Source organism: Oryx dammah, unplaced genomic scaffold (assembly GCF_014754425.2).
Source record: "Oryx dammah isolate SB20612 unplaced genomic scaffold, SCBI_Odam_1.1 HiC_scaffold_20, whole genome shotgun sequence".
NCBI classification, from domain to species: Eukaryota; Metazoa; Chordata; class Mammalia; order Artiodactyla; family Bovidae; genus Oryx; species Oryx dammah.
The window spans coordinates 57,612,624-57,637,956 of record NW_024070204.1 but is presented as its reverse complement, the minus strand read 5'-3'; the positions used below and the strand labels follow the sequence as shown (position 1 = coordinate 57,637,956).

Genomic DNA, 25,333 nt, shown 5'->3' with positions numbered 1-25,333 from the left:
TGAGTCAGCTCTTTGCATGAGCTGGCCGAAGTACTGGAGTTTCAGCTTCAGCATCAGTCCTTCCAATGAACACCCAGGACTGATCTCCTTTAGGATGGACTGGTTGGATCTCCTTGCAGTCCAAGGGACTCTCAAGAGTCTTCTCCAACACCACAGTTCAAAGACATCAATTCCCATAGGTATACATATATTCCCTCCCTTTTGAACTTCCCTCCCACCTCCCTCTGCATCCCACCCCTCCAGGTTGAAACAGAACCCCTGTTTTGAGTTTCCTGAGCCATACAGCAAATTCCCATTGGCTATCTATTTTACATATGGTAATGTAAGTTCCCAAGTTACTCTTTCCATACATCTCACCCTCTCCTCCTCTCTCCCCATAAGTCTATTCTCTATGTCTGTTTCTCCACTGTTGCCCTGTAAGTGAATTCTTCAGGACCAGTTTTCTAGATTCTGTATATATGTGTTAGAATATGGTATTTATCTTTTTCTGACTCACTTCATTCTAATAGGTTCTAGGTTCATCCACCTCATTACAACTGACTCAAATGTGTTCCTTTTTATGGCTGAGTGATATTCCATTGTGTATATTTTCCACAACTTCTTTATCCATTCATCTGTCGATGGACATCTAGGTTGCTTCATGTTCTATTGTAAATAGTGCTGCTATGAACAATGGGACACATGTATCTCTTTCAATTTTGGTTTCCTCAGGGTATATGCCTAGGAGTAGGATTGCTGGGTCATATGGTGGTTTTATTTCTAGTTTTTAAAGGAATTTCCATACTGTCTTCCATAGTGGCTGTATCAATTTAGATTCCCACCAACAGTGCAAGAGTGTTCCCTTTTCTCCACACCCTTTCCAGCATTTATTATTTGTAGACTTTTTGATGAGGGCCATTCTGACTGATGTGAGGTGTTACCTCATTGTAGTTTTGATTTGCATTTCTCTAAAAATGAGTGGAAACAGTGTCAGACTTTATTTTGGGGGGCTCCAAAATCACTGCAGATGGTGATTGCAGCCATGAAATTAAAAGACGCTTACTCCTTGGAAGGAAAGTTATGACCAACCTAGATAGTATTAAAAAGCAGAGATATTACTTTGCCAACAAAGGTCCATCTGGTTAAGGCTATGGCTTTTCCAGTGGTCATGTATGGATGTGAGAGTCGGACTCTACAGAAAGCTGAGCACTGAAGAATTGATGCTTCTGAACTGTGATGTTGGAGAAGACTCTTGAGAGTCCCATGGGCTGCAAGGAGATCCAACCAGTCCATCCTAAAGGAGATCAGTCCTGGGTGTTCATTGGAAGGATTGATGCTAAAGCTGAAACTCCAATACTTTGGCCACCTCATGAGAAGAGCTGACTCATTGGAAAAGACTCTGATGCTGGGAGGGATTGGGGGCAGGAGGAGAAGGGGACGACAGAGGATGAGATGGCTGGATGGCATCACCGACTCAATGGACGTGAGTTTGAGTGAACTCTGGGAGATGGTGATGGACAGGGAGGCCTGGCGTGCTGTGATTCATGGGGTCGCAAAGAGTCGGACACGACTGAGTGACTAAACTGAACAATGAGCCATGTCTCCCAGCAATCTTGATTCCAGCTTGTGCTTCATCCAGCCCGGCATTTCACATGAGGTACTCCACATATAAGTTAAATACACCTTTCCTGATTTGGAAACAGTCTGTTGTTCCACATCCAGTTCTAACTGTTGCTTCTTGACCTGCATACAGATTTCTCAGGAAGCAGGTCAGGTGGTCCCATCTCTTTAAGAATGTTCCACACTTTGTTGTGATCCACAGTCAAAGGCTTTGGTGTAGTCAATAAAGCCATCATAGTAATACCACCTGCACCTCTTTCAACTGCCTGAAAAATCTGTCTCTTTTTTAAACACAACTCAAACAAACAAGACATCATGCTGCCCCAAATCTGACATTCCCTGAGACTATAAGGATTTTTTTTTTTTTTACAGTAGACATGTGATTGTTCATACTCAGGAATCATGAAAATCTATTAGTCAAAATCATCTGTACCATATTGTTTGGTATTTTAGTGGTTTCGGTAAAGCACCTGCATTAGATGCCAATAACAGCTCTAAACCTGCCTCCTGAGGAAACTACAAGCTTTATAATAGCAAGTACCCCTTGTAAAGAAGGAATACTGGCCAGTCAGATATAAATGCTTACCAACTTTCTTAACCTGACAATAAACATACCACTTTCTCAATGATTTCTGAAGCTAAATTTATAATAATATAGAATTCTGACATGTCGTTCTTTCATTAGAAAGAAAAATCCTGAAATTGTCTGCTACTCAACTAGCAAAACTACAAATTAGAACAATGATGGTTAAGAGGAGTATAAGAAATACTGTCTGCACCTATGTATATTTTGACCTTATCAAATAAGAGTAGCAAAAATATATGTATGTATAAATACATATGTATGTATATGCTTTGTGTGTTTGTGTATAATTTTGAAGCACATTAGCCCACCCTCATATATGATCCATCTTTACTAAGATTTTTTGGTATATCATCCTATTTTTATTAAAATATATATATTAAAAAAGAGTCTGAGAGCTATAGAATATGTGCTATTAAGTTACTGTCAACAATACTGTACATTCATTGCTCAAAAGCTCTTACATAAGAGAATTCACATTTTAGAAATCATTTAGAATTTAACACAAGGAAAATCTTCCAATCCTCTGGATAATTTGTGATATATTGGGTTGTGATAGGCTGGCCTTATGTTGCCTTTGGTTTTTTTCCATAAGATGGCTCTCATAGTGCTTAGCTGTCTAAAACTTCATTCAAAACAACTTTGTTAAGACTGTATTGTGACAGCTGTCACAGCAGTGTACATTTTTTTTAAAAACTTATCAACTTGGTGAATTTTTGTATAGCCATTTTAATATTGAAAATGGAAGAGGAAAAAGCAACATTTCAGCATATTATGCTTTATTATTTCAAGAAAAGCAAAAACACAACTGAAATGCAAAAAAAAAAAAAGATTTGTGAAATGTATGGAGAAGGTGCCATTACTAACTATACAAGTCAAGAGTGTTTTGCCAAATTTCTTGCTGGAGATTTCTCACTGGACAATTCTCCATGGTTGGGTAGGCCAGTTGAAGTTAACAGTGATCAAACTGAGAGATTCACTGAGAACAATCAATGCTATACCATGCAGGGAGATAGCCAACACACTCAAAATATCCATATCAAGCACTGAAAATCATTTGCACCAGCTTGATTATGTTACTCACTTTGATGGCTGGGTTCCATGTAAGTTAAGTGAAAAAAACATTCTTGACTGTGTTTCCACATGGGATTCTTTAGTGAAATGTAATGAAAACTCTCCATTGGGGAAAAAAAAAAAAAAACTGTGATGGATGATGGTAAGTGGGCACAATACTGTGGACTGCAGAAGATGATGGGACAAGTGGAATAAACCACCACCAACCACACCAAAGGCCTGTTTTCATTCAAAGACGATGATGTATGGTGGGATTGGAAGGGAGTCCTTTATGAGTTCCTTCTAGAAAACCAATTAATTCCAACAAGTACTGCTTTCAATTAGATCAACTGAAGGCGGTATGTGATGAAAGCATCCAGGATTAGTCAACAGAAAACACATAATATTCCATCAGGATACTGCAAGACCTTTGATTTGACAACCAGGAAAAAACTGTTACACCTTGGCTGGAAATTCTGATTCATCCACCATACTCACCAGACATTGTACCTTCAGATATGCATTTATTTTGGTCTTTACAACATTCTCTTAATGGAATAAATTTCAATTCCCAGAAGACTCTAAAATTTGACACCTGGAAGAGTTCTTTGCTCAAAATGATAAAAAGTTTTAGGAAGAAGGAATTATAAAGTTGCCTGAAAAATGGCAGAATGTAGTAGAACAAAATGCTGAATATATTGTTCAATAAAGTTCTTGATTAAAATGAACAATGTATCTTTTATTTGTACTTAAAACACCAAATGGCAGCCCACTCCAGTACTCTTGCCTGGAAAATCCCATGGATGGAGGAGCCTGGTAGGCTGCAGCCCATGGGGACGAAACAGTCGGAGACGACTGAGCGACTTCACTTTCACTTTTCACTTTCATGCACTGGAGAAGGAAACGGCAACCCACTCCAGTGTTCTTGCCTGGAGAATCCCAGGGACGGGGGAGCCTGGTGGGCTGCTGTCTATGGGGTCACACAGAGTCAGACATGACTGAAGCAACTTAGCAGCAAAACACCAAAAGAGTTTTCTTTGCCAATCCAATATTTCTTTATTTAGGATAAGGCTCCCAGGAAGCTAAGTCTGATGTTCTATCACAGCTAAATTATCTTAAAGTTATAAAAGGTATATATAACTCACTCCTTTCTTTGTATCTGATCTTTTTTATTTCTATTAACTAGTATTCATATCGGAGAAGGCAATGGCACCCCACTCCAGTTCTCTTGCCTGGAAAATCCCATGGACGGAGGAGTCTGGTGGGCTGCAGTCCATGGGGTCACTAAGAGTCGGACACGACTGAGCGTCTTCACTTTGACTTTTCACTTTCCTGCATTGGAGAAGGAAATGGCAACCCACTCCAGTGTTCTTGCCTGGAGAATCCCAGGGACGGGGGAGCCTGGTGGCTGCCGTCTCTGGGGTCGCACAGAGTCGGACACGACTGAAGCGACTTAGCAGCAGCAGCAGCAGCAGCAGTATTCACATCCTATTAAAAGTCACCTCAAATCTTATTTTTAAGAAACAGTAAAAAAAAAGAAAAAGGAAAAGAAAGGTTAAACTAAACAGACAGGGATCTTAATAAATAATTACATCATACGGTGAAAAAATAGAAGAAAAAAATGTTAAGGCTGCCTTTGAATTATCATTTGAAAAGATCCCCAAACAGATCCACAAAATGCTAGAAAGTCACAAAAGAAAACTAATAGCCTACGTACAGAAGCTGAATGACATAAACAATCCAGGCAAAAGAATGCCTATGTGCCTCAGATCACTTGTTTACCAGATCAAAGGTAGGGCTACTTACACACTAGGAAAGTAGGACCTCAAATATTTGTTCTTTGTCCTCTCCTGAGCTTACAACAGTTCTTAGCACAAAGTAGATGCTCATGTGTGTAGTTATATCTAATATCTAAAGCTAGAAGAAAATATAATCTAGACTTTATATTATCGACCAAAAATCTACCTCAATCCATGCTCCTACATGGTGAGCAGACTCTATAGGAGAAGCAGTACAGTGCAGACAAAAACTGTACGCCATAAACTGATACACTGGAACCTTTTCACCTTGTGTACAATTCAAAGAATAAACACTCTATTCTCAATACTAGTTTATAATCCAATGCATGGCAGAAGACAGCAACTTAAAACGTGGAACTTTGTTTTGTCTTTTTAAGGTATGATGAGTGGGGCTAAATTAATTTATCAAGTATATGCTGAGAATCTATTATGTCTTAAATACTATGCTATGAAAATAACAGATAGAAACACTATAAAATCCAATCGATACACTACACCAGAGTCACATAAAAGAAAATTACACAATCATTAAAATGGTGTCTTTTTATGCAGAAATGGAAAACAACTCATAATTAAAAGAGAACAAAGTTAGGAACATTTTTTTTTAATGGGAAGTATACAATCTTATACATATACACAGGCTTAAGAACAGACTACAAACACACACATAAAAATATTAGCAGCAATTATCTTTGCGGTGAAACTGCATGTGATTTTTATTTTCTATTTCACTCCTCTCCTTATGTCACACACATATATTCCCAAGCAATTCCAGAGAGGAAGAATACAGCCTTTTCAAGAGACACCCAGAGGCCAAAAAAAATCCTTGACTTAAATCTCATACCTTATTAAAAAAAAAAAAACTTGGTCAAAATGGATTTCAGATTTAAATGTAAAATGATAAACCTTTCAGAAAAACACATGAGAAAAATTTCAGAATATACGGATAGGCAAAGTGTATTAAGCACAAACCATGAAGAGTGATAAATTGGACCTCGTGAAACTAAAACCTGTTCTGCAAAAGACTTGGTTAAAAAAAAAAAAAAAAAAAAAGACAAGACAAGCTATAGAAAAATATTTACAAACCACATATTTAAAAAAGACCAATTCTAGAATTATAAAGAACTCTCAAAATTCCACAGTAGAAAACAAACCCAATTAGAAAGTGGACAAAAATCATGGACACTGCACTGAAGAAATAAACAGATGATGAATAATCACACGGAAGATACTCACCATCATTTGCTAGTAGGCTAAAAGTAAGATATGATGAGATACCATTATGTACCAAAAAAGAATGGCTAAGACAAAAATAGTAAGAGAGGAAGAAACAGTAACACCATCAAATACTGGTTTTAAAAAAAGTGGAAAAAAACTGGATCTCTCATACACTGCTGGTAAGAATAATGCAAACCAGTATGGCCACTTTGGAAAACACACTGACAGCTTCTTATAAAATTAAAACAACATATTAATTACATTTTTTGACATTTATCCCAGAAAAATGAGAATTTACCTTCACAGAAAAAACCATACACGAATACTCACAGCAACTTTATTCATAATAGCCCCAAACTGGAAACAACCTAGATGTCCTTCAACGTGAAATGGTTTAACAAACTGGTAGCACTTTCAAACTGTGGTGCTGAAGAAGACTCTCAAGAGAGAGTCTTCTCTCAAGAGAAGGAGAAGGACACAAGGAGATCAATCTTGAAGGAAATCAACCCTGAATATTCATTGGAAGGACAGATGCTGAAGCTTCAATACTTTGGCCACCTGATGCGAAGAACTCACTCACTGGAAAAGACACTGATGCTGAGAAAGACTGAGGACAGGAGGAGAAAGGGATGACACAGGATGAGATGGTTGGACGGCATCACTGACTCAACAAACATGAGTTTGAACAAACTCTGGGAGACAGTGAAGGACAAGGAAGCCTGGCGTGCTGCAGTCCACGGGGTCACAAAGAATCGTACAAGACTGAACAAGTGATCAACAACAGGGCATCCATACTGTGGAATACCACTCAGCAATAAAAATCAATGAGTTATTGCTATAAGCAACAAGTCTGATGAATTCTCCAGGGAATTAGGCAATCGGCCAATCCCAGAAGTTATATATGATTCCACTTACGCAGTTTTGAAAAGACAAAAATGGAGGGAGAGGAATGGGAGGAGGAAGTGATAGTAATAATAGAAGGGCGACAACAACAGAGATTCCTGTGACAATGGGTCTATTTTGTATCCTGTCAATTTCAAAACCCTAGTTGTGATACCGTAATATAATTCTTGAAGATACTGCCTCAAGGGGAAAATCTCACTATATTATTTTGTAAAACTGCAGGTGAATTTACAGTTATTTCAAAATAAAAGGCTTAATTCAAAGAGAAGCCTGAAAAGCAGTATCTATAAACTAGGGGAAAAGAGAACACTAGCATTTTTACTTTGATTTTAAAAAGAAACAATTGAGTTAAGCAAACCAAAATATCCAAAAATAACAGAAAACAATACGAAACAGTCCATATTATTTAAGCTAAACCCTTGTTAAAAGTTACAAATCCAAACTACACTCTTGAAAGAAAAAATGGGGCAAAACTTCCCAACACTGGATTTGGCAATGAGTTACTGGCTATGACACCAAAAGCAGAGGCAATAAAGGAAAAATCAGACAACTGGATTTTATACAAATTAAAAAAGGTTTGTGCCTCAAGCCACTATCAACAGAAAAAATGGCAACCCACAAAATGAGACAAAGTATCTACAAATCATGTATCTGGATAAGGGATTAACATCCAGAATACAGAGGGCTCTTAAAAGTTCAACAACAGAACAACATGATTCAAAAATGGACAAAGACATTTCTCCGAAGAAAACATACATAAGCTTGGAACTATGTTCAATATTGCTGTCATTAAGGAAATGTAAATCAAAAAGATGAGATACCATCTTCACACACATTAGGATGGCTACTATCCAAAAAACAAAACAGAAAGTAAGTGCTGACAAGGATGTACTGAAATTAAACCTCTTATTAGACCACTTGGGCTCTGCTGGCAGAAATGTAAAATAGTACAGCCAACCATGGAAAATATGGCAGTTAATCAAAAATCTAAAAATGAAATTATTATATGTTCCAAGAAGAACTGAAAGCAGGGTCTCCCAGGAGGGGGTGGGGTTAGTGAGTAGGAAGGAAGGATTTAGTTTGGGGGAATCTAATGCACAGCACTGTGATTGATTATAATTGACAAACACTATATACTTGAAAATTGCTGAGAGTGGGTCTTAAATACACAACAAGGAAAAGGTAATTACATGAGGTGATGGAGGTATTAGCTAACTCCAAGATGGTAGTCATATTGCAATATATGTGTATCAAATCAAAACGCTTACATGTTAATTACATCTCAGTAAAGCTGGGGGAGGGACAGGGAAGATGAGAACTGAAAGAAGGCAAAAATAAACATTTGGCAAATTTTTTAAAAATAGTGCTCTTCCACAGAGACTATTTCAGAACGTATCTAGGAAAATTCTGATATAAGGGAAAGCCACAGAGTCAGGGAACTTGGATTTTTTTTTTTTTTTTTTTGGTACCAAGTGGTTTGCGGGATCTTAGTTTCCTAACCAGGGGCTGAACCTGGGCCCACACCAGTGACAGCGCCACTGGACTGCCAGGGATTTCCCTAGCTTTATTTTTTGAATCTCATTATGTCAGTAATAAACTACATGACCTCTAGGATTTCATCCCCCCTTTGGACCAAAAGTTTCCTCTTCTGTTAAAGATAAAAGAATGGTTACCTAGATTAGACTGTTTCTAACCCACTTTCAGTGACAAAATCCACTGAATCTAAGGACAATATCACCATTCTGGGGACGTCTTTTATTTACACCAAATTACCTATCAGACACATATTTTAAGAAAGGATTAGATCAAGGTCACTGATATATGAAACTAACAAAAATAAACCCAAAGGCAGGGGTCCCTAACCCCTGGGCATGACTGGTACTGGTCCGTGGCCCATTAAGAATCAGGCCACACAGCAGGAGGTGAGCAACAGGCTGCTCACCATCACTCAAATTATCACCTGAGCTCTGCCTCCTATCAGATCAGTGGCAGCAATGGATTCTCACAGGACCACAAATGCTACTCTAAACTATGCGTTCAAGGGGTCTATGTTGCACGCTCCTTTTGAGGATCCAATGCCTAATGATCTGAGGTGTTGAGGTGGAGGTGAGTCACTCTGGGGAGCGACTACAAATATGGGTATCAGCAGCAGAGAGGTTTGACTGCACAGAGACCATAGTAAATCAATTGCTTGCAGACTCCTATCAAAATTTTATCCACGAATGGCAAGTCACAACTGAGCTGCATGTGGTGGCAGACTTTATAGTGGCAAATGAGTTGACGTACTTCGATTATATAGCTACATCTGGTGGCAGGCTTTACGTCAGAATCCAACACTTACTTTAGTGCACATGTGGCCCGCCAATTATTTACCACTTCTGTCCATGCCTCTCTCCTGCACTGCATACTTAGCTCAGTCACAGTTTTTGTAAGCCCACAAGCTAACTCTAGCCAAAATGAGCAAAACACAAACAAAGCTTCTTTGAAAAGAAGGAAAGATCCGATGATCAGACAGCAAAAGACTCTAAGACTGCCAACAAAAAGAAAGTTGGATTTAAAAAGAAAATACCAAGAGTCCTACTTAATTGTGGGTTCACTGCAACAGGTGATTCGCATTCTCCAAGCTCCTTTGACTAATATGTGGTGACCAGCTATCCAACAAAGCCATGAAACCTTCAAAACTGCTTCGTCACACGGAGACCAAGCACTCTGCATTAAAAGACAAGCCTCTGGAGTTTTTCAAACGTAAAAAATGTAAATACGAAGAACTTCTCAAAATAAAGAAACATGAACATGAGCAAGTACTGAAGTCCACCTCTTCATCAATTGTGTCTACACTGAGAGCATCATTCTTAGTGTCTAACTGCCTTATTAAAGCAAAGAAGCTTTTACTATTATCAAAGGGAACTCTAGGAGAGGCTGCAATTGAAAAGGTGGCACGCGTTCCTCTTATGGCTAGCACCGTTAACTAGATGAACTGATGAAACAGCAAGGGATGCTGAGGCACAACTGTTAGAATTAATGAGTCACTGTGGTAAGCAATCCAAGTTGACAAGTCTACCGATATTGACAAGGAAACAACACTTGTTTCTGTGAGCTGTATTTTCAGGAGGATGTGCACGAGGATGTGTTATATGCACTTTTGTTGCCAACAACATCGCAGTTGCAGAGTCTTTGAATGGTCAGATATCAGGAAAACTGAATAGGTCATTCTGTGTCAGCATATGCATGGACTGACCAGCTGCCATGACTAGACGGTTACTCAGGTCAAAGACGTAGCTTCAGAATGAGAGTCTATGCACTGTGTCATCCATAGAGAAATGCTGACTAGCCAAAAAATGTCACCTGAACTTAACATTTTGCAAGATGTGATTAAAATTGTCAATCACCTTAAAGTATATGCCCTTAACTCACGTCTGTTCATGTAGCTCTGAGGACATGGATGCAGGGCACACACATCTTCTCTTATACACAGAAGTGAGATGGTGTTCTAGAGGTGGATCACTGGCCAGAGTTTCTAAATTACGAGAGCCACTCCAGAGATTTCTTTTAGAAAAACGGTCACCACTGCAGCGCATTTCAGTGACACAAAATGGGTCGCAGAGCTCGCCTGTGTGACACTTTCAACCTGCTCAGTGAACTCTGTCACTTCAGGGGAGAACAAAGGTTCCAGTCGGCAGATGAAGTGGCTGCACTCAGAGCCAGACTGGGATTATGGGGTGGTGAGTGGGCACTGGGATTTTTCACGTTTCAAACAACAGTAGAGATTTTGAAAGAGACTGAGCCTGGGTTTTCTTTCTCCCAAGTCACGTATCACCTATGTCAGCTTTCAAGAGAGTTTGAGCATTACTTCTCAACCACAAACGACCCCAATACTGGAAAAGAATGGATCCACAACCTATTTGTGAACGAGCCAGGTGAACTGACTTTGTCCAAGTTAGAAGAGATCAACTGCTGGAGACTGCAAATAACAGTGGTCCTACAAGTATGAGACGACTTCAAATCTCCATCCACTCTAGATTAAAGTCAAGGCAGAATATCCTTAGATTTCCACAAAAGCACAGAAAAGCCTGCTTCCACTTTCAACATCCTATCTTTGGGAAGCAGGATTTTCTGCAGTGACAGCAACCAAAATGAGATTACAGAGTAGACTGGACAAAGACTGGACACACTTTTGTGTCACTGTCTCCCATCACCCCCAGATGGGACCGTCTAGTTGCAGTAAAACAACCTCAGGGATCCCACTGACTCTGCATTATGGTGACTTGTATAATAATTTCATCATATAGCACAACTTAATAGTAGTAGAAATGAAGTAAGTGCACGATAAATGTAATGCCTTGAATCACCCTGACATCACCCTGCCCCGACCTCCAGTCTATAGAAAAATTGTGTTCCACGAAACTGGTCCCTGGTGCCAAAAAGGTTGGGGGCTGCTGCCCTAGGGTACAGTAAGCAGTGGCAAAGATCTCTTGGGAAACATTTACTATGTGTATAAACTACAAAGCTGGAGTTTAATATTATAATCAAATAAAGGACCAAAATAACTATCATTAAAAGATATACATAATTACTACTGTGCATCACAGTAACATACTAAGAGTTCAAGGGAAATGTTTATAAGTAGTAGCATTTTTCTCAGAAATAAATCAAAAAGCAGTCAAGGAAAAACAATATTCAAGAAGCCATTCTCATACACTGAAGTTACCGTCAACAGGCAGTTAAAGAGCAGAACAGTGATAGAAGTAACCAACCTCTGCTTAAAGCAACCTCAAGAGTTTAGCAAGTTTTCTTGTTCCCTTTCCCATTCCCTCAGTTAGACAATGCTAGAGGAAGAAAGTGTGGTATGATTAAATGGAAACTCCTGGGCAATATCAGACTGCTATCCTAATCTTAGAGGATGATCTCAAGCAATGAAAAAAAACCAGGGAAGAATTTCACAGTTAAAAAGATAGTTTATTAATTATGAAACATGAGAATATACAATTTAATAATTTATTATTCAATTTTTTTAAGTGCTATTACTGGTTCATTTATAATTATATACCTAGAAGATCCAAGCATACCATCTAAAAATCTATTAGTGATTTTTTAAAGTCTTCAGTAGAATGCAGTAGATAATAAACATGAGAAATCAATCTCCTCCTTCTATTTAAGTATCCAGATAAGAATACAATTAAAGAAATAGCCCCAATCACAGCAACAGCAGCTCTCACCTTCCCCTTAAGTTTTTTGGAAATAAGCTTAACAACAACAACAAAAACCAATATAATTCCTCACAGTATTACACATACTAATAAAAAAAAAGCCACTGGATGTAACAAGAAGAAAATCATAAAATCAACTGAAGAGCATAAAATGTTAAATAAATGGAAAATTTACTTTCTTAGAAAGTGCTATGCTATTCCAATGGTATCAATTACTTTTTAAACTAATCTATAAATTCAAGCATTCTCAACCAAGATACACACAAGAAGTATTTTTTAGAACTTAATGATTCAAGTCCACCTGGCAAATTTTTTCAAAAGTAGAGTAGTAAACTAACACTTCCAGATATTAATACTATAATGGGGGATGGGAGAATCAAGATAGCATAAGATTAAAAAATAAAGAAAGAAAGAAAACCTTGATATAGATTAAGTGTATTTGGGAATTTACTATTGATTGAGGTAGAATTTTTAGAAGTAAAAAGATGATTTATTCAACAAATGGTGTTACACCTGATTAGAAATGTGGAGAGAATCAATCTAGATAACTACTTCACTTCTTAAGCCAAAGTAAAAAACAAGTTATTATTTTTATAATCCTGGCATCAATCCTTCCTAGAATACCATTAAACCCCAAAATGCATAAAAACTGATAAACTTGACTATATTAAAATTTAAACTACTATATAGCAAACACCACAACCAAAGTATATATGCAACAAATCAACTAAATTCATGTAGAAAACAAAACACATACAAATACGTAGTATTTCTAAAATAATTTTTACACTTAACTTGGCAGTCACAATCAGTAAGTAGCAATCTGACTCCAAAGCCTGAATTATATATAAGCCATACTACACTGCCTGTCTCAGATTTATACAAATATTTTAGGATAGTTAATATCCAATTTGTTCAAGAATGCTTATAGTAAGGTACTCTCATATACTATTGGTGAAGTATAAATGGATACAAACTCTTCAGAGAGAATCTATCAATCAATTTCAACTACACAAACAGCAAATGCACTTTTGGTATTTATCCACTAAAAATATACACCAGTGTAAAAACTTACATACAAGGAATACAAGAATAGGGGCTTCTCTGAGGGCTCAGGGGTAAAGAATCTACCTGCCAACACAGGAGACAAGGGTTCAATCCCGGATCTGAGAAGATCCCACATGCTGCGCAACAACTGAGCCCACGTGCCCCCAACTACTGAGCCGGTACTCTGAAGGCCAGGAGCCGCAAGTACTGAGCCCATGTGCTGCAAGCACTGAAGCCTGTGCGCCCAGAGCCTATGCTCCATAAGGGAAGCCGCCACGCTGAGATCCCACTCCCCTCAACGAGAGAGCACCCCCTGCTTGCCTCAACCACAGAGAAGCCTGTGCAATGACAAAGACCCAGCACAGCCAAAAATAAGAAGTGTAATTATTTTTAAAAGAGCATAAGAATAAACTTATATTTCGTACAGCACTGTCATGAATATGAAATAAAATTCATATTTATGCCAAGAAAAATTTAAACATAAAAATTTTCTTTACCCTTTATAGTCTCCTCTGTGCGTTGTGTATCCTCATTTTGCATTGACCAAACCTCCCCTATCAACAGGCATACCTGCTCAACCATAAACAGCAACATTCTGCTGGACGTCCAATGGTTAAGAATCAGCCTGACAATGCAGGGGAACACTGGCTTGATTCCTGGTCCAGGAAGATTCCACACGCCACGGGGCAACTAAACCCATGGGCTGCAACCACTGAAGCCTGCAAGCCCAAGAGACTGTGCCTGACAACCAGACGAGCCCCCACCATGAGAAGCCCATGCACTGCAGCCAGAGAGCAGCCTCCACTCGCCACAATTAGAGAAAGCCCACGCACAGCATCGAGAAGGAAACGGCAACCCACTCCAGTGCTCTTGCCTGGAGAATCCCAGGGATGGCGGAGCCTGGTGGGCTGCCGTCTATGGGGTCGCAGAGAGTCGGACACGACTGAAGCGACTCAGCAGCAGCATGCACAGCAATGAAGACCCAGTGTAGCCAAAAAAAAACACCATTCTCCCAACAACAGACAACTCAAAGGATAATATTCCTTCTTGATCTTATAAAGGGTCACATGACCCACCACGATGGTGCTTAAATCTAGATTATGTAAACTGCCAATAATACTTCATTTAATGTACAGCCCGCTGTCTCAAAAAAGCTTATATAAAGCATGTGTTGACTTCTAATGGGCGGGACAGTTCTCAGAGCTTTCTGAGATGCTCTTTCTGGGTTATAGTCCTTAAATTTGGCACAAATAAAATTTTCCAATTCTTAGACCAACTGAATAATTTTTCATCCACATGGGAAACAACCTAGAAATGTTAATACATACCTACTATAATCTCTTACATTGAAATATTTCATCTTCCATTTTTATCTAAAGATACTTAGACATGTACATATATGTACACTTACATGTTAGAATATATACAGAAGTCTTCAGAAGAACACACAACACACTGAGAATCTCTGGGAGACATAAGTATATGGAATTTTCACCTTCTATACTATAAATTTCTGTATTTTATAAACAATAAAAAAAATAATTAAGGTGACTGTTTTAGTTCTTTACCTAACAAAAGTCTCTCACTGCTTATACCTGGTCCAGCCCTCCAAGCCTGAAAAGTGTTAATTGCTCGGTTGTGTCCGACTCTTTTGAGACCTCACCGACTGTAGTCCACCAGGCTCCTCTATGGAACTTTCCAGGCATGAATACGGGAATGGGCTGTCATTTCCTTCCCCAGGGATCTTCCCGACCCAGGGATCAAACCTGGGTCTCCTGCATTGCAGGTAGATTCTTTACCATCTGAGCCACTAGGGAAGCCCTACCCTGAAGTATTACTGTACACATACCTGAAAGACAGAACGGATAGAAATGGTACTCATTTCGGCAATCAAGTTCAAAGAGATAAAGAAGACAGACAGACTCAAAGAGTTTCTAGTTTAGGAACAGTTTTCAAAAGAAAGAGCAGACAGGACATCATGTTGCTATCAGGTATCTCTGACGGGTTGAACTGCATCTACTATACACACGCTAATATTCTGCGGTTAGCCCCAGGACAATCAACTAAATCTTTTGAAGTCTCCAGAGATTAACAGGGCGCCCAAAGAATCCATTTGTTGCTGCCAGGATCCTTATCTTTTCCTAGAAGACTAAGAATAAATCTATTCTAGTCACAAAATAATATCCCAATATACCTCTAAAATCACTTCCATAATCTTCAGAGATGGGGCTAGTCAAACTAACTTATTCTAGACTAGGTGATAACCATGGCAAGGAGATTCATTTTGAGATTACAGGTTTCTCGTGTTAGCCCTAACACAAATGACACAACTTTCTCTCACCCCACCCCACAGGATTCTAGAACTGGTCGACTGGTCTACAGATTGAAATTCCAAGGACACAATTATCAAGAAGGTAAGGTAAGGTAATCCCAAACTTTGGAATTATGTAAAAATAAAACTTTCATATGGAAAAACACAGTTGCACCAAAATCACTGCATTCATACTAAAATCAAGCCCCAACATCATCTCCACAAGTAACCTATTACACTATAAAGTACTGATTCATTCCATCCCCCTTTCATACAGTAACCTGGAATTACTAAGGAATATTTCACCCAGTGTATTTTACAATGTGCTACATTTTAGAATTTTATTCCTTTATAAATACTTCAAAAATTAACTGAACTACAGGGCCTTGTAGCTAAAAATGTCTGTCTTATCAAATGCTTACCTCATCTCACTCAATTAAAAAAAGTACAGAAACAAAACTAGTTCTCACTAGCAGAGAAAGGTTACAAATATGGAAAGGGAAAACACTAGAGTGAACTCTTGGTGCTAGACTAGAATTGGCAGTATCATTGTGAAATCACTCTGTTTTTACACAAACATAGATATGAATGTGTATGTCTGCACACATAAAAATATTCCCTAGTTCTATATACTAAGAAGGCCAGGAGCAGCAACACCCTAAGAGCAGCAAGTACCACTAAAAATAACTGAAGCAGCAGGTTTGAAGGTAAGTCTGGAACAGCATATTGCACTAAATACAAAAAAAAAAGTGCTCAAAGAAGGAAGAAGGAAAATAAAAGTATGTCAAAAAGAAAATAAACCAGCTGAAGGAGTTCTCACCAGCAAAATCAACAAGAATTTGGGCATCACAATAAATGATAATGGAGTATAAATCAGTGAATGTAACAGGTAATCATGAATAGATAGATGTAAATAAATTTAAAATCTGATGAGGAACAAAATATTTACATAGTTTCAATACTCAGTCCCAAAATATTTAATAATTACAAATGAAGGAGTACCTTGACATAGATGTCTAGCAGTTACAATCTTAATTACATAACCAATTCCTATCAGTAATGGGACAACTGAAATTGCTTGCTACCTAATAAGATACAAGAATCCAAAATCACTTCCATGATAATCCTGCCATGAAACTCTAATCAAAATCTAATTAAAATGTCAGAAAAATGCAAATTAAGGTTTATTTTTAAAAATAGATCTATAATCTTTAAAGTATCAAATCCCCTAAAAGTAAAGATTAATTAAAATTGTTCCAGATTAAACAAGACTAAAGAATATAACTAAATGCAATGTATGATTCTAAACTGGATACTTTTAATCTAAAAGATATTAGAGTGACTTGTCAAATTGAGATGTTAGTAATGGATTATTAACTTCCTAATTTTGATAGTTATGATGTTATTATGTAGGAGAATGCTCTTATTTGTAGGAAATAAGCATTATTTAGAAGCGATGAGGCATCAGGTTGACAAGAACAAAAAAGTTATTTGCACTATGCTTCCAACTTTTCTGTGTATCTGTCATTGTTTCAAATTTTAAAATATGAAAAAAATTACCAAAAACATCCCTGGATAGGAGGGTGGTTGGGCGAGAATGGAAACATGTACACATATGGCTGAGTCCCTTCCCTGTTCACCTAAACTACAACCACACTGTTAATCAGCTGTACTCCAACATAAAGTTTCAAGTTTGGAGGAAAAAAAATGAAAATGCTTTCCAAGAGTCTGCCAATTCCCAAAGCATGGACTTTTACGCTACAGCACTAAACAAACTTGTTTCTCATTGCCAAAAATATGTTGATTGCAATGGTTCCTATTGTGATTAATAAAGATGTGTTTAAAAATTATAAAAAGCCAAAAAATATCTATCAGTTCAGTTCAGTCGCTCAGTCGTGTCCGACTCTTTGTGACCCCATGAATCGCAGCACGCCAGGCCTCCCTATCCATCACCAACTCCCGGAGTTCACTCAAACTCAGGTCCATCGAGTCGGTGATGCCATCCAGCCATCTCATCCTCTGTCGTCCCCTTTTCCTCCTGCCCTCAATCCCTCCCAGCATCAGGGTCTTTTCCAATGAGTCAACTCTTCGCATGAGCTGGCCAAACTATTGGAGTTTCAGCTTTAGCATCAGTCCTTCCAATGAACACCTAGGACTGATCTCCTTTAGAATTAACTGGCTGGATCTCCCTGCAGTCCAAGGGACTCTCAAGAGTGTTCTCCAACACCACAGTTAAAAAGCATCAATTCTTCGGTGCTCAGCTTTCTTCACAGTCCAACTCTGACATCCATACATGACTGCTGGAAAAATCATAGCCTTGACTAGATGGACCTTTGTTGCCAAAGAAAAAACCTAGGAGCAGTACATCTTCAGATAAGAACAGAAAGGAATTTGCACAAAAGAAAAAGTGGATTGGGACATGGAGTTGGTGGGGGGGTAGGGTAGACAACAAGCACATTTGAAGAACCAGATACACAATACAAGCATAAAGTGGGATCTCCAAAAAGGGTAAGTTTTCGTAGCAAGAAGAATTGGGAGAAGTGTGTCCTGGGCAGTGAGCCAGGTAATAAAACCACAGTAGAACAGCTGCATGGCTAAGGCCTCCAGCCATGGAGCTCTCTCTATAATGTGGGAGATACGACACTTGGACAGTTTAACTGTGAAAATAGGGGAATATTATCTCCCGAGGGACAGGAAATACATGTAAGAGGACAAGCTACCCTAAGGAGAAACCCATCAGCTAAACAGACCAAAGACAGAAGAACAGGGACTCACTTGGCCTGGGGAAATACTTAAATGACCAATACGGTATAGTCTGGACCGTAATATAAAACTTTGAAAAATCTAACATCTGAGGAAAAACGAAAAACATGATATAAATTCCAAGCACAATAGGAACAAACTTCTTATATTTTTAATGGAGTAAAAACAAGATAATGTAAAAGTAATATGTATCTTGACTGGGTTCAATCCCTGGGTCAGGAATATCCCCTGGCAGAAGAAATGGCAACCCACTCTAGTACTCTTGCCTGGAAAATTCCAAGGACAGAGAAGCCTTGCAGGCTACAGTCCATGGGGTCACAAAGAGAAGGACACAACTGCACACACACACACACACACACACACACTATATAGCAGAGATTCAAATACATGTCGACCAAAAATAACACTAAAAAATAAAAATAAATTCCTACTAAAAAAAATAAGCAAGAGTTCTTAGAAACTCTATGTTTCTTCCCCAAAAGTAATGAAATAATTAAAAAGAACTGAAGACCAAATTAATGAACTAAACAATCAAGCCAGAGGATTCCCAGAATGGGGGCGGGAGGAGGGAATCAAATAACAAGAGCTCCACAATCCCAACATCACCTAAGTTCTCAAAGTGTGAGCAATGGACCAGGAAGTCCTGAGACACGTTCAAGGAATTTTCAAGGTCTAAACTATTTCATCCTAATATTAAAGCATCATTTACTCTTTCCCACTATATTGACAGCAATGGTAGGTAAAATCTCTAGTATCTTAGCACAAAGGCAGTGACATTAAGCTAGACTAGCAGCATTATATACTCACAGATTTCTTTTCAAACACTTAAGGATATCTTTAATGAAGCAGTAAAAAAATAACTTTTTAAAAATTTGACCATTCGGCATGGATCAAATTTGGACCATCAGCAGTAAAAGCATGGAGTCCTAACCAATGGACTGTCACAGAATTTCCCCTCCAAAAAAATAATAATTTTATTAATTCTCAACTCTTCAATATGTGTCTTCTTCATATTCTGTAGAGAATTGGCAATCTTGAGGAAAAGGACTTAGACTTAAAAAGTAAATTAGCCTTTTTTTTTTTTATGAAACAACATTTTGACCTTGAAGAGAATGAGAAACTATGGTTATACAGATTTAGGAATTTTGCAGACATTTTCTCAAAATAAACTAAGTAAGCCTGTAACTTCAAGGGGAGAACACTGACAGTATTTGTTACCAATGATTAGTATTTGAGCTTCCAAGTGAAAATTTAAAATTGTGGAAAACTTATATCTGCCACCCTGAGCTTGACAGCTTCATATTAATGAGATCACTTGTGACATTAATAACTTTTCTGGTTTTATTACTACAAAATGAAATGTGTCAACTTTGGGGGGAAAAAATGTATTAACGAACCAATATTTCCCAAACAACCAATACGTGGTGTTACAAAATCGTAAACAGGTAAAAGATTCATTCGAAGTGCAAGCTTTCTTGTTTCAGGAAACAAGAAATGGAAATTCATTGATATGATTTCAGATTCAACACTGCAGGTCTCCTTTAAAAAACTACCACTTGCCAAGTTTTGGCTAAAATACTTTTCCAACCATATGTCTGTATGATACTGGATTTTCTTCATATACTTCAACCAAAACAGTATACTGCAAGATTGCATGCTGAAGCAGATACGAGAATCAAACTGTTTTCTATTCAACCAGACACAAGAGCCTTACAAATACATATAATAATGCCACTAATTGTTTTGGGCAACAGTTATATTTTTGTTAAAAGTGTTACACTAACACACAATGATTTAATTAATTTGTAAAACTCTGTAATACAGGAAATAAAATAAATATAACCCATGTTAAAGAAAGCTCTGTGGGATTCTCAGCAAATTTTAAGAGTAAAGGGATCCGGAGAATAAAAAGTTTGAAAACAGCTGCTTTAGGGCTAATTACTGTTACTTGTAATTTTACTATGGTATAATTGAGTGAATCCTCCTAATGACAAATAAAATGTATACAGCACTCTTCCCTAAAGCAAGCTGAGACTATTCTTTAAATTTTTTATTTTTATACAATTTTTAAAGGTTACTTTCCATTTAGTTACTACAAAACATGGTCTATCTTGCTTGCAATGTGAGACTATTCTGTTTTCTAAGGTAGTCTTTTTTCTACTTTTCTATTCTCTCATTGTATCATAGTCCCTAGCTTCATGATGTTGTCAATGTGCTTTCTCACCTCTTCCAGTACATGAAAGGCAAGAAACAGCTCAGTATAATCAAAAACAAATGCGCTGTGAATTAGGATGCCCCTATGAATGAAGCCCCCAGATTTTATTACATCTATGTTGATTACTTAAATCTTTATTATTTTCAAATTTTTATACCACATTCTATAGGTAAATAATCTCCAGATAAGTAGAATCTTTTATTAACTTAATTTTTAGATATTCTTTTCTATTGTCTCATACACTGTCAATTATAAAGCCTGGCATGGCCTTCATCCAATGGTACCTGGAAAAATTTGAAGTGAGAAGAGTAAAATAAGTGATAGAATTTCATGCTATTTCATAACAAGATAAAAGAAGGCAATTTCAAAAATTTAGACACTGACAAATAAGACACCTAATCTGAGAAGAAGGAAAAGAACAAATAGAGAAGGGAGATACAGAAGTATAAGCTTTAGTGCTGTAAGAGGCCAAAAGCATAAGAAAGCAAGAAGGTAAAGGGGGTTAATAAACATAAGAATACATAATAACATGATATTATCTTAACAGAGGTAATTTTAGGGATATTGAAGAGAAAAAAGAAATGAGGAAACAAAGTAAAATTAAAACAAAATATACTGAGGAGTATTAGGTTAAATATTGGCATGTAAATTGAGTGAGAATGAAAAGGGATGTTGAAAGTTCAGTGGAACTGACCAAATAAATGTCTCCTACTCATCTTTTAAACAATTTTTGAAGTGGTCAGCATAAACTGGTAAAGTTCAGAAATGGGAGACGAGCAAAATATAATTAAAAAAACAGAAGCTGAACATGGAGAGAATAGGGGAAGTAAATGAAGCTAACTATAAAAATAGGAAGATAAAGGAATTAGAGAAGAATGCTGAGTAAAGCTAGATTTCTCCTTTACAATTAGGAAACAAGACAGAAAAAGTTAAAAGTTAAATCTGAAAAACAATGGGTGTACTACCATTCAAGAATCAGGCACAAAAAAATAAAAAATAATAGGGAGTAAAATCACAGAAAAAGTGGAAAGCAGAAATGCTGAGCTTATTTCCTTAGACAATTCGAAAGTAGGTATTATGGAGCGTATTTCACACACAGATTTTTTTCATGGTAAATAGTGTGCATTCAGAAACTGAATAATTTCTTATGAAGAACTAAACACAAGTACAATATATGTTATCAGGAAAGGAAAAGAGAAAGGCTTCTTTAGGAATTTATAACACAGGTATTCCCTACCCCCCAAAAAAAACACGACGTGATAGAGAAATGGATGAGCAAAGGTAATAGTCAAAATAAAAGTGCAGTCAACAAACTCTGTTTAAAGACAATCTAGATAAGTAGCAATTACAAAAGGAAAAATTACTTTCCTATCCAACATTACTAAAATCTGCATTAGCCCAAATACTTTATAAACACTGCCATAATCTATTTCTAAACCAAAAACAACTTAAGCTCTAAACTGTGCCATCTATAAGCAACTATTTAAAATAACTGGCCAAATATGCACCTAATTTTCTGAAATTTTCATGTCTTTCTTATAGTAAGGTGTTGTTTCTACCAAGAGCTCAATACCAATATCACTAAAATAGCTGAATTTTAGAGATTTACCAACAATACATATGAAATATCATTTAAGAAAAAACATGCAATAAAAAATTTGCTTTCTATATCTGAACCTCTGTAAGCTTTTTAGACATGAAAAATTTGTAATAGTTTGTTCTCAAACAACAGGCAGACTTCATAATATAATATTTGAATCCATTAGTTGAAAGATTAAGTTTATCAACATGGAAAACTCTTAAGTACCTTCAATAAACAGTGCCATTCAGTGTGCATTTTGTACAGACACCTTGGAAGTACTCTAGATTTGCCAATTTAATCCAAGAAAACTCTTAGAATATTAAGAATATCCAAATTTTGAAGCCATTTTAAAATATTTTAATTATCATCTTTTTAAAAATCTTTTTAAACCACTGTCACATTTTAAACAAGATTTTGAAAAATATAGTTTGATAATACATTAAAATCTAAAATTCATTTATGTTAATTCAACACCAAACTAAGCCTGCATTTAAACATACTATTGTTCCCCCAAGTGAGAAAGAAAAATCAAGAAGTGTATCTAAAAACAGGGATGTAAGTAGGTATTTTCCAGGGCTATAATACTTTTTATAAGTAAAATTTACTAATGCAGAGAAACATATTTGCAAAGTGATAGCTCTCTATAAAAGACTTGCTCTATTAAGGCTTTGTTGCTCTGAAGCCAAGTATAAACCATATAAGGAGACTGAAGTTCAATGCCATTTATTTTGTTCCCCTCTTTCAGATGCCCAAGAATAACCTCTTTCGTTGCCTAATGATAGGTTCCAAAATCATAAAGTAGATCAGTTAACTACTTTAAATTTCCTGATAAAGTTACTTTGACTTAACAGGAATTACCTGATGGTTCACAAATCTTAGCAACAATTTAAAAAAAATTTAAAGGCGTTCTAGAGACTAAGCTTTAGGGAAAAATTTCAAAACAGAGATGAAAGATTCCCATTTTGAAATGTATTTGTGAAATAATTTGATCCAGTCCTTTATGACCTAACTTTTCTCTCCTTTGAACTAAAGAAAGCCAACTATTCTTTCTTGAGGTAGCATGGGCAATTAAACATCCATTTATATTTAAGATATACCTACCAACTAAATACCATACTTATTTAATATTTATTCAAAAGCATAGTATAATCTTTCACCTCCCTTTACCACAAAAGTACAAACGGAAAAAAAACAACCTTAAAAAGACACATTAAAACACCACTGAAGAAACCGTTTTGTGTTTGCTGCGACCAAAACTGGTTTGATCTATAAAGACTACCGATTGGTTCAGAAGTGTTTGTATTTATGACTGACTGGTGGAATGTCTCCCATGCTTCAATAACCCCTGCCCCCACCGTTGATACTCATCACCTCTCAGGCGGCCAAAACTTTCGGGCCAACACAAAAATGTAAATACTGTACTATTCCAAAAGCACAGATGTTTATCACAATCCCTGTGATGCCCATGAAAATTGTGTAAGCGTTTTACTTTCCTTCCTCTGTGTCCAGTTCTGAACTGCACCTAAGTCCCAACAAACCAAACTTTGTTGTTTGGTTTACGTGTGTTTACGTGTGTTTTTAATCGCAACACTCTTTACCGACAATACTTACTCCCTCCTTTTTCTTTCTACTCTCAGGAACAAGAAAAATCTAGCCGACAGTTGTTTTCAATTAATTAACCGAACAAGTATTATCAAGTTATAAATGTCTGAAAGGAACAAGTTATTGAAGAAATCTATTTATTACCCACCTAGAAAAACGACTGAGAATGGCACAGGTTTCTGTTTTATAAAACTCAATGAAATACATCCATAAAGACTGCTACTAAAAACAAATCTATATAGATACAATTAAACGCAAAGGCCAAGTAATCGGTAACAGTATAAACAAATGTGGCAGCCATCTCAGCAGCAGCGAATCGCTCCCCGAAGTGACCTAAGTTTCTTCCAAAACAAAAGTTGCCAGGTTCAGCAACTTAATGAATCAGAAATATACACAGTGTATATGTTCCAGGAATCTAAGACTTCTGGACCTTGTGCCAAACAAAGGCACTCTTCCTTCGGATTGCTTAAAACTTTTCGTCCCACCTCATTCTTACAACCTCTTCTAAAATAACCAAAGAGGGAGTAACATCTTACTATTCAGCACCTAAAACACTATCCCGTTCGACATCAGAAAAGGAGAATTTAGGGGAACTTGAGAAAAAAAACGAAAAACACTAAAGTTTCCTCTCTTTTCTGGCCCGGGAGCTTTGTGGCTCGTAGACACTTCTCGTGAAATTTACCTTTCGGTCGGGCAGTGTCTCAAGGCAGCTTTTTCAAGGCTTCGCCTGACATGATTTGCTTCATTAGTCACTTCGGATCCAGCCCAATTTCACTCTCCGGTGAGAGCGGATGTGGAGTGGCCTCCCGCAGAAGGAAGAGTAGGTGGCTTTGGTGGGGGCTGGGACGCGCGGGCTGGTTTCCCGGTCTCGAGTTTTGCAGGAGTTTCCCAGCCCCAACTAGGATCTCCGCCGAAAAAAAAACTTTTCACTCGTGACACCGCCCGGAATTACCGTGCGAAACTCACTTCCTGCCTTGGCGAACAGCAGGATCCAGCTCGGTCCAGGGGAACCCGGAAAACCAGCTCCACGCGCGCCGGGGAGGGGGAGGGGAGGGGGCGTCCGCCCCGAGCCGGCCGGCGGGGGCGAAGACGTCGCCGCGGCGCTGGGAGAGCCGCGGTCGCGCTAGGCCGCCACCTCCTCCTCGCCGCCGCCCCCGGAGCCGGGCGGCGGGGTTATTGTCTCGATAGAGCCTGCCGCGCCCTTCGCCTGCGCCGCCGCCGCCGCCGCCGCCGCGGCCGCCCCGAGCCGGAGCCGAGGGGCCGGGCTGGCTCGATGGCGGCCCGCTCCCCGGGCCGTCCGTCGGGCTGTCCGTCCTTCCGTCCGTCCGTCCCCGCCTTCCCTCCTCGCCCTCGAGCCCTCTTCTCCTCCTCCTCCCGTTTTCCCGCCGCCGCCCCCTCGCGCCCCTCCTCGTTCTTCTTCCCAGGCGGCGGTGGCTCCCCCGGGAAGCGCA

At 38.1% G+C, this 25,333-nt stretch overlaps 1 protein-coding gene across 9 annotated transcripts in view; it reads right to left on the bottom strand.

Annotated features, from left to right (window-relative positions):
* The window catches only part of ERBIN (erbb2 interacting protein), a 126,579-nt gene extending 101,528 nt beyond the window's left edge, over nucleotides 1-25,051 (bottom strand). For all 9 annotated transcript variants that reach the window (XM_040262622.1, XM_040262624.1, XM_040262630.1 and 6 more), the window contains exon 1: nucleotides 24,565-25,051. The gene's annotated coding sequence lies outside the window, so the exon portion shown is untranslated. The remainder of the gene's footprint in view (nucleotides 1-24,564) is intronic.
* Between the last annotated feature and the right edge of the window lie 282 nt (nucleotides 25,052-25,333).